The 9,513-nt window shown below is 43.7% G+C and overlaps 2 long non-coding RNA genes across 2 annotated transcripts in view; one reads left to right on the top strand and one right to left on the bottom strand.

Moving 5' to 3' along the window:
* Positions 1-204: 204 nt before the first annotated feature.
* Positions 205-9,513, top strand: part of LOC129629336 (uncharacterized) — a 604,584-nt gene continuing 595,275 nt past the window's right edge. The window contains exon 1 of the long non-coding RNA XR_008703175.1: positions 205-367. This is a non-coding gene — a long non-coding RNA (uncharacterized LOC129629336). The remainder of the gene's footprint in view (positions 368-9,513) is intronic.
* LOC129629338 (uncharacterized) lies at positions 903-2,804 on the bottom strand. Its single transcript, XR_008703177.1, has 2 exons — positions 2,737-2,804; positions 903-1,720 (listed from the first exon to the last, which is right to left on the bottom strand). It is a non-coding gene; the product is annotated as an uncharacterized LOC129629338 (long non-coding RNA).

Raw genomic sequence — 9,513 nt, 5'->3', positions numbered from 1 at the left:
CAGGCTTCTCTGTCCATGAGATTCTCCAGGCAGGAATACTGGAGTGTGTTGCCATGTCTGCCTCCAGGGTATCTCCCCAACACAGGGATCGAACCCACATCTCCTGCCTTGCAGGCGGATTCTTTAGCACCAGTGCCACCTGGGGAACCACCTGGGAAGGCCGCCGTTTAAACATTGGCTAAACTGAGCCGCAGGCGCATTGCTGAGCGGGGCGGACTTGGGGCGGTGCCTTTAACACCCTTACCCCTCCCAGCAAGGGAAAAACGGAAACGGAAGCTGAGCATGCTCTTCTCTGAGCCCCGAGGCCCGGTGGGGCAGCTGCCACAGAAGGAAGCGTTAGTGTGGGGCAAGAGGAATGACTGTTAAGGTAAATGATTATTTTCCTTATAGCGTGTAAACACAGCACACCCCCCTCTCCCTCGCTTCCAAGACTATAAACATTGTCACTCATGAGGCCTCCTTAGATGTCAATATAGTGTCAAAAGTGACAAGTGTTTTCCGTTTGAGTTTCTCTCATCTCACCGCAGGTGAGAAATTTCAGGAGGTAGGGCTGAAAGTGACAAAGTATACGCATTCCCTGCCTGGGAAGAATGATGGGTTAGTGCCCATATTCATTTAGACCAACAGTGGCGTCTTCCCTCCAGTGGATCCTCTTTCTTGGAACTAGAGCGCTGCTGAAGCGCCGCTGAAGCAGTGAAGCCGAGGAGCAAGGAAAGAAATTAAGTTGCTACAAGACCATGAAGCCACCGAGGAATAAAAAGGGCACCCACTTCAGCAGTCTGAGCCCAGCAAGCTGAGTTTTGCAGTTGAAGTTGTGCGTGGCAAATTCCAAGCCAAGGTGGATCATTTAATGTGTTTTTTGCTTGGGAACCCTGGCTCTGGGTATAACGTTATGGACTAACTTCTGACCACGTGGAGCTCGCTGAAGATTTTACGGTGACCTGTTACCAGATGTATCACTGGCTTCGGAGTGGGCTGAGTCCACAAATTTTGTACTTCAACTTTAACCCCAAAGCTAGCCGTAAGGATATGGGGATCTGGCCGAAGACAGTTTCAGTCTGCTTTGACCAGAGACAAAGGAGCGTCTATCTGTACTGTTGAGTGGGGGGAAGGAATACCAGGATTGGGGAGGGGTGATCCTGCAGTATTTCAACAAGTATAGCAGCATCCATTTAGATGGCTGTTCTTCAGTCTATAATGTTCAGAATCCAATTCCAAGAGACAAGATGGAATGTTTGTTTCTGGGAGAAACTCTTCTGTACATATATCTTCTCTTTCCTGATGACGCGGACTTGCTCAACCTTGATAAATATGTGTTTATAATATAGAGAGTCATCCCCTGCCTATCTGGACTTTAGCTTAAAAGGTTTGGAACAATCCCCAATTATGAGACTTGTCTAGATTGAACTTTATGTATGGTAGAATTTAAAAAAAAAATCATAAATGGGCAAGCCAGTTGCTTACGCATAAAGTTAGTCATCATTTGACCTTTAGCCATGAGGATGTGCAGCCTAGCTGACTACTGTCAGCCAAACAAGTTCCAAATCTGGACTGAAGATGTCAGGTCGGATGGACGGCTGGAGTCCAGGAAGGCAAGGTACCTATGGGTTTTTCAGGGCAGATGTTGGTGGTTTTGAATCCGTCCTCATGCATTTCTCTAGGTGGTAATTCAGGTTGACTTCAGGGTTCATTTCTGTTTGTATTTTCTAAATCGGGACCACTGTAAGAAGGAGGAATAAAATCAGCAAATTTTTGATTTATAGGAAACAAAACAAAAATCTACCAGCAACACAAAAATCCTGCCAAACAGCCTGATTTGTGTTTTCAATTAGCTCCTTTGGGGGGAAGCTGTACTGCTGTTGGGAGAAGAGAAAGGCTTGTAGCTGGTGACATAGTTGATGGACCCTGGCAATGGAGGCTAATGAGGAAGGCAGAGACAGACTAAATATGCCCTGTGGAAGGACATGGCTCCTGTTGAGCTTGGTCAGCTTGTGATTTAAAAAGATATTAAGGAAAAAATAATTGGTTGCAATTCCAGTGACACTTCCCTGTGTCATTCTCACTATTAATTGAGTTACCATACTGTGCCCAATAAAGTTTTAACAGAGCGAAGCATGGCAAATTTGTAGACCCAGCAGGTTGCTTATTGGGGTCGCGCAGTCTGGCTTCTGCTATGAGCATGGAGTGATGGGCTATCAACTTTACATTTACCCTCCAGCTGGGCTCTCTCAGCTGATGGGAAGAGCCAAGCCAGGTGACTGTACGCAATAAGTAAAAGGAACAACCTAGGAACCCATGCAGATCCATTGTGAGAGGTTTAATAATGATTATTTGGTTAGGCAGGTACTGGCTCAGAACAGAGGTTTTTGCAGGACAATGAATGAGAGCTCAGGTTCTGGAGTTGGTGATACCGGATGTGACAGTTTGAATTATTGTTCTGAAAATATTCCTCCCTCGATGTATAGCACTGTAGAGTTCTATACTTCCCTTCTGCACTGGTGTTGAACTTAGCTGTGTGTGACTTGCTTTGGGATGTTAGCAGGGGTGATGGGAGCAGAGGCTTGAAATGTGCTTGTGTGCTTGGGCCTGCCCCCTTGTGCTTTGGTTACCCATTATAGGAAGGACATGGTTCTGGTAGCCACTCTTCTTTCAGCCTGGGATCCAGAGTAAGATAATGCAGCTGATCCACGGTCTGCAGCTGAGGGTAGCATATCAGCTGAATCAAAGTCAACCAACCTGCACATTCCTGAGCTTTGGCATAAACGCTGATGTTATAAGTTGCTGAGCATGGAAGTAGTTTGTTATGTCGCTGGTGTGAACACTTGAGTACAAATATCCCACCTGCTGCCTTCTTTTAGTACAGTTCTGGCAACATACCACCCTATTTAATAGTGTTATTTAAGCCTCAATTGTGTTATCCAAGCCTTAATTGTGTTACCGGCAGCTGGGGGCTTCCCAGGTGCTAGTGGTAAAGAACCCACCTGTCAATGCAGGAGATGTAAGAGAACTCGGGTTCGATCCCTAAGTAGGGAGGATCCCCTGGAGTAGGGCATGGTAACTCACTCTAGTATTCTTGCCTGGAATAATCCCTTGGACAGAGGAGCCTGGTGGGCTATGGTCCATAGGGTCACAAAGAGTCGAACACAAGAGATCAAGCACCCGTGCACACACCCAGTATGGGCATAAATATGTTTCATTATATCTTGTATTTAATGAACATTATCATTTGGAGTTATAAATATAATAATCATGGCTACAATTTATTGAGGACCTGTTACTCCCTGCCTGAATCTAACACAGATAGCTTGCCTCTTTGATATTTTGATTGATATTCCTTATAACTACAAGAGACAGTTATCAATATAACATTGTTGATGTAATATTATTATTACTATAGTATTTGTAATATACTATACAAATACTATAGAGTTGGGTTCTTTTCCTAGTCTGCTTTACTCTGCGGCTTATATTCTTTGCGCCATGCTAGACTTTTTCATCCACGTTTATTTCTACAATTAATGCACCATGATTAATGAGGCACTTTCACATTATCACATATAATCCTTCCAAAAACAAAGTTGGATGTACAGTGCTGTGGCCCCCCAAAAGACTTTTTTTCTGGCTTCTAGGAAATCAGCTTGGAATCAACACATGCCGATCCCTCTTGTTCGGAGTAATCACTTTAACATCACATAGGGAGCATCCTTTTAGAAGGGTTCAGTTCAGTTCAGTCGCTCAGTTGTGTCCAACTCTTTGTGACCCCATGGACTGCAAGCATGCCAGGCTTTCCTGTCCATCACCAGCTCCTGGAGCTTGGTCATATTCATGTGCATAGAGTCCGTGATGCCATCCAACCATCACATCCTCCGTCATCCCCTTCTCCTCCTGCCATCAATCTTCCCCAGTATCAGGGTCTTTTCCAAGGAGTCAGTTCTTTGCATCAGGTGGCCAAAGTATTGGAGTTTCAGTTTCAGCATCAGTCCTTTCAATGAATATTCGGGACTGATTTCCTTTAGGATGGACTGGTTGAGTCTCCTTGCAGTCCAAGGGACTCTCAAGAGTCTTCTCCAACACCACAGTTAAAAGCATCAATTCTTTGACACTCAGCTTTCTTTATAGTCCAGCTCTCACATCCATATGTGATGTGTTTAAAGCCATACAGGTTATTCTATTTAGGGTGGTGGGGTTTGTGTTTCTCAAGTCCCTGAGTGCATGCGTGCATGCTAAGTTCATTCAATTGTGTCCAACTCTTTGCAAACCTATGAACTGTAGCCCACCAGACTCCTCTGTCCTTGGGATTCTCCAAGCAAGAATACTGGAGTGGGTTGCCATGCCCTCCTCCTCCTGGGGATCTTCCTGACCCAGGGATCAAATCCACATCTCTTATGTCTCTTGCATTGGGAGGCATGTTCTTTACCATTAGCACCACCTGGGAAGCCCCTCTTAAAAGGGTTGTAAAACTAGTTAATTACATATATATGCTGAAATGTATAGAGATGAGACTTAAAGTTAACTCGAAAATGAATCAAAGTTTGTTGATGGATGTATAGAGGAAGACTAAATGGATGGATATATTCTTAGCTAAATATAGTCAAATGTTAATTAATTGATGTTTAACTATTAGTAAACCTAGGAGGTTGTAAATTTAAGAATATTTAAAACTTTCAAACATATAAACAAATGTTTTTCAAAAGAGTTTTGTCAAGTTACATTTTGACCAGTAATACATGGGACTATTGTATGCTTGTGAATAGTAACTGTTCTACTTTTCATTAGGGTAATACGAGAAAAATTCAATGTTATTTTTTATACTTTGAATTCTTTTGGTTTTTAATGATTTGGAACATTTTCCCATGTTTTTCATTTATATTTCCTCTGTTAATTGTCTTATTCAGGTATGTCTGTTCTCCCATTCAAATTATAGTATTTTTCTCATCAAAAACAAATTAAAAAAAAGGGTAGGCGAGCAGTTCCATGTTTTGGAGGCAGTGACTGTAATCAGACCTTTTTAGTTTTGAGAGCGTCAGAAGACAAGCATCCTGTTTCCTGGGTCAGGAAAGAAAGTGAACAGGTGGTTCTGGGTTGGAGAGACAGAGATAAACAAGAGTGATCCAGTGCTCCTGGGGCTGGATAGTTCCTTGGAAAGTGGCTAAATATGGGAACTATAAGCGTTGGTCATTAGATCTGTAACTGGCAGAATTCCAACTTTGTGGCTTTGTTGGTTGAGCCTAACTTTAAAGGGACTGAGACTTCCTTTGAAGAGTGACTGCAGGCTGTGCTGAAATCTAAAGCAGTGTTTCCCTGCTTGATATCACAGCAGTGGATCCATGGCAATTTTCGTAAAGCACCAGCTCCAGCAAAGAAATGAGGGCAGGCCTTTTGGCTGATCAGACTCTATTTTCCATTCCCCTGGGTAAGAAAAACCTTTTTATGGGCCTCTAAACCCCTTGAGTCCCTTGGACTGCAAGGAGATCCAACCAGTCCATCCTAAAGGAGACCAGTCCTGGGTGTTCATTGGAAGGACTGATGCTGAGGCTGGAACTCCAATACTTGGCCACCTCATGTGAAGAGTTGACTCATTGGAAAAGACCCTGGTGCTGGGAGGGATTGGGGGCAGGAGGAGAAGGGGACAATAGAGGATGAGATGGCTGGATGGCATCACCGACTCGATGCACATGAGTTTGGGTGAACTCCGGGAGTTGATGATGGACAGGGAGGCCTGGCATGCTGCGATTCATGGGGTCGAAAAGAGTTGGAGATGACTGAGTGACTGAACTGAACTGAAACCCCTTGAATTTCTTGGATAATTCATGGGAATGAGGAGATTCAAGAGGGAGGAGATACTGGCTTTATTGCTAATAAAGCTGATAGAAGTGATGTGACTGTATTTGTATCTCCAGTGTGTATAGCTGTATAGTCTGGAAAAACCAAAGCTTGGAGCCATGCCCACAGAGTGATAGTTAAGAAGTGATGGCACCAGGACTCAGATTCTAGTCTTTTGATTGTACCTTCTTTCCCTTTTGCCTGGTTCTCTCAATCTGCCCAGATGAAAGAGCTCAGTGTTATGGGCTGTTGCCATGCCTATGTAAGATGCACATAAGGCAATATACAAGTATGACAAGATTCATGCATTGAGGAAACATGAGAAGTTGATCAAAACAACTTCAAACTGAACATTGGATACCTCTGTTTATAATAAGTTTTGTTTTTCACCTGGTAGGAGGAGGAGCCTGGTAGGCTATAGTCCATGATGTCGCTAAGAGTCAGACATGACTGATGAACTTCACTTTCACGCATTGGAGAAGGAAATGGCAACCCACTCCAGTGTTCTTGCCTGGAGAATCCCAGGGACGGGGGAGCCTGGTGGGCTGCTGTCTATGGGGTCGCACAGAGTTGGACATGACTGAAGTGACTTAGCAGCAGCAGCAGAGTTTTTCCACTGGTCGTTTTACCTCTTTGGTCCTCATATGCACACCATTTCCATAGCTCCCCCTACTTTATCTGTCCCTTGTTTTATCTCTCCATTTCATAAAAAGAACCAAATTCTTCTTATTTCATGAGTTTCTTCTTTGTTCCCTTGGCTCTTACTTACACCCATGACCCCAAGGCTTCACCTTCTGTCTCAAAGACTTATTAGGGTATTTACCAATAAAGTCATTTCTCTTTCTAAGAGGAATACTGTTACCAGCTTCTAAAACAGTTTATTCATGCATCAAGTAATGCATACATTTTCCTTACTGGGGAATTACTATGGTACTGTAACTATAGGGACTGTTCTTGTTGGCTCAGATGGTAAAGAATCTACCTGCAGTACAGGAGACCTAGGTTCGATCCCTGGGCTGGGAAGAACCCTTGGAGAAGGGAATGGCAACCCACTGCAGTATTCTTGCCTGGAGAATTCCATAGACAGAGGAGCCTGGCTCGAAAAGAGTGATTAACACTTTCACTTTTTCAGGGACTGTTCTAGGTGCTAGGAATATACCAGTGAAACAAAGTTATGCTTTTATGGAGAGAAATAAACAAGAACACTTTGTTATGTAATATAGTGAAGGTATAAGGAAAAAATAAAGCAAAGGAAAAAATAAAGCATGGGAAGGGAGTAAGGAGTCTTGAAGGAGAGTAGTTATTTCATACAAAATGTTATATGTAATCTGACATATCAGAAGGAAGTGAGGAAATGAACCATACCGCTAATTTAGAGGAGAGTGTTCCTGGAGGGCGAAACATCAAGTTCAGAGGCCTGGAGGTAGAAGTCTGCTTAGCTGTTTCAAGGAAGGGCAGAGACCGCTATGGCTTTATTAAAGCAAATGTATAGGAGTAAGGTGGAGTGGACAGTTGTAATTCATATCAAGAAGAGCCTTAAGGGCCACTGAAAGGACTTACGGCCTTATTTGTATCTCTCATTGTGTAGAGATGTTTGTATCTGTTATGCACATTTGGGGAAACCAAAACTCTGCATGAAAGAGGAAGCTGTTGGAAGGGTTGAAACAAAGGAGTGAACTGATCTGATTTATGTTTTTAAAGGATCTCTCTGGTCGTTGTCTTGGAACCAAGGACAGAACTGGGGAGGTAAGTTGGGACATAGGATAATCCATGTGAGAGTTGAAGGTGGCTTGGTCCAGAGATATTTGGTGGTGAAAGGGGTAGGAAGTGGTTGGAGTCTGTATAAGTTTGAATGTAATACTGGTGGAATTTGAGATTGGTTGCTTCTGGTAACTTAAGAGAGAGGTGGTATAAAGATGTCCTAAGCTTTTTGGATGAGCACCTTGAGGGATGATGTAACCATTCGTCAAATAAGGAAAACTGTGGAAGGAATATGCTTGGTGGAAGATGATCAGCAGCTTAGTATGGGGCATGTTTAGCTCAGAGACATAAGCATGTAGATACCAATCAGGGAATGGAATATTCGAGGCTCAAGTTCATTGGGGGTGGTCTGAGCTAGTAGAAATTTTTAAAGCATCTGAAACAGATGGCTTTGAAAGCCATGAAATTAGGTGATGTCACTCAAGGAATAGATGTCAAGAGAAGATACATGAGACTTGGGGCAGGATGGAGGTGAGAAGACAGCAGAAGAGTGGCCTCTTGTTTCCACTAAATACTTAAAAAATAGTCATTCATGAATATGCAAAGGAATATATTGTTCAGTCCATAAAGGATTCTTGGTGTGTATATGAACTTTATAATATCTGCAGGCACGGAGTAGACACTTAATAACTACTAGTTGAATGAAGAGCAAATAAAAGAATGACTGAATTACTTCATTTTCCCCACATTGTCAGAGACCCACAGTGCTCTTTTTAGCATATCATTTTGGGGTGTTTGTTGTTCCTTTGCACATACACTGGAGTGGACCCCAAAGTACTGGAGGAGAACATTGACCCTGAATGGTACACATCCTTATCCCTCCCCTCTGGGGACATGGGTGCTCTGTTCAGGCATAGCTCTCTTTGTCTCAAGAGCCTGTTTAGAACTAGTAATATCACCACTGTGGGCAAATGCCAAGACAAATCACTCAGGCCATAAGCAGAGAAGGAATTCTTTTGCATGGGGGTGTTCAGGGAATTGAACTCTTTTGCTGAGAACCCTGCAGCCTGCCCAAGGCAGGGCAGATAGGTAAGAGATCAGATTCACTCCTGACCCTCCAAAGAAATGGCTCTCAATCTGTCAGTCCAGCAGGAGAGGCAGCAACTCTGAATGCCTCCCCAGTGCCTTTCCATTGGCAATGCCCAGTTGGCGATACTGATTGCTTGCCTTTCTTCTGATTAATATCCTCTTGGCATTGAAATTCCCCTGGATTCCAGCTGCCTCCTCTTATAGACTTCAATTTCGAAGCAAAAGGGAGATACAATAGGATTCTTATTATATAGGGTTTTAAATATCACTGATAATTTCCCTCCTGCCCTCTGCTTGGCCTTGCTCTGATTTCATTTGAAAAATGAGATTTTTCAGTTCTCTGTGGGTCCTGGAAGCCCAAAAGCCAGGGAGCTCCTGCCTCCAGGCCCTGATCAATCAGTAGAGGGGAGCTCTTCTCTTTTTCAGTCCACATTACCAAGCAGCATGTCTGTTCTTCTGAAGTCTGGAGAGGAATCTTTTTTTTTTTTTCATTTCCTTCACTTCCTTACTTGGCTCTCTCCTTGGGAGGAGAAATGGCTAATAAGATTGTTCCCAGTGGCCAGTGTGGTCTCCAAGAGTTTGCCAGAACCAAGCACTTCCCTTTTGCTCTTTCTTGGAGAGCGTGTGCTCAAGAGGGGTGGGCTGGTTTCCCTTCTGGTCTCCACTTGGTAATTAGCCAGAAGGAGCCTGCTTCTACCTAGGCCTGTACTTTCTCTGTTTTAGGCTCTCTGCTTCTGTAATTGGGTGGTTAAGTTTAGAGACGAGGTGGACGTGGGGAAGCCCAGCTGTGATTTGCAGCCTAGGTGTACCACTGATAAGGAGGACGCTCGAACTTAATGCTGGTTTTGTCCCTTGTGCTGGTCTCAGCTGGTTAGAACCTGGGAAATGGAATGATCTGGT

The sequence above is a fragment of the Bubalus kerabau genome, chromosome 15, assembly GCF_029407905.1.
Source record: "Bubalus kerabau isolate K-KA32 ecotype Philippines breed swamp buffalo chromosome 15, PCC_UOA_SB_1v2, whole genome shotgun sequence".
NCBI lineage: Eukaryota > Metazoa > Chordata > Mammalia > Artiodactyla > Bovidae > Bubalus > Bubalus kerabau.
Note: the sequence above shows the minus strand (reverse complement) of the source record. Positions and strands in the feature narration are given on the sequence as shown.